Source organism: Propithecus coquereli, unplaced genomic scaffold (assembly GCF_000956105.1).
Source record: "Propithecus coquereli isolate 6110/MARCELLA unplaced genomic scaffold, Pcoq_1.0 Scaffold296, whole genome shotgun sequence".
Lineage (NCBI taxonomy): Eukaryota > Metazoa > Chordata > Mammalia > Primates > Indriidae > Propithecus > Propithecus coquereli.
In genome coordinates, this window is record NW_012148574.1 from 2,651,944 (window position 1) to 2,652,423 (window position 480).

Genomic DNA, 480 nt, shown 5'->3' on the forward strand with positions numbered 1-480 from the left:
TTCTATGATAAAGACGTCTGCACCCAAATGTTTATGGCAGCACAATTCACTATTGCAAGGATGTGGAAACAACTCAAGTGCCCGTCAATCCATGAGTGGATTATTAAAATATGGTATATGTTTACAATGGAATATTATTCAATCATAAGAAACGACAGTGATCTAGAACCTCTTATACTTTCCTGGATTAAATTTAAGCCCATTATCCAAAGTGAAGTACCACAAGAGCGGAAGAACAGGTTCCACTTGTACTCGCCATCAAATTGGTACTAACTGATCAACACTAGAGTGATCGCATGGCAGAAATACTCTCCAGGGATTAGAGGGATTTGGGGGGGGTGTAAATTCACAATTAAAGGACACGGGGAGCACTGTAGAGGGGAAGGGCATGCCTTTAATCCGCGCTTGGGTGAGGCAAAGACATAAAGGGTAACCATAATGTTTGTACCCTCACAATACCCTGAAATAAAAAAAAAAATT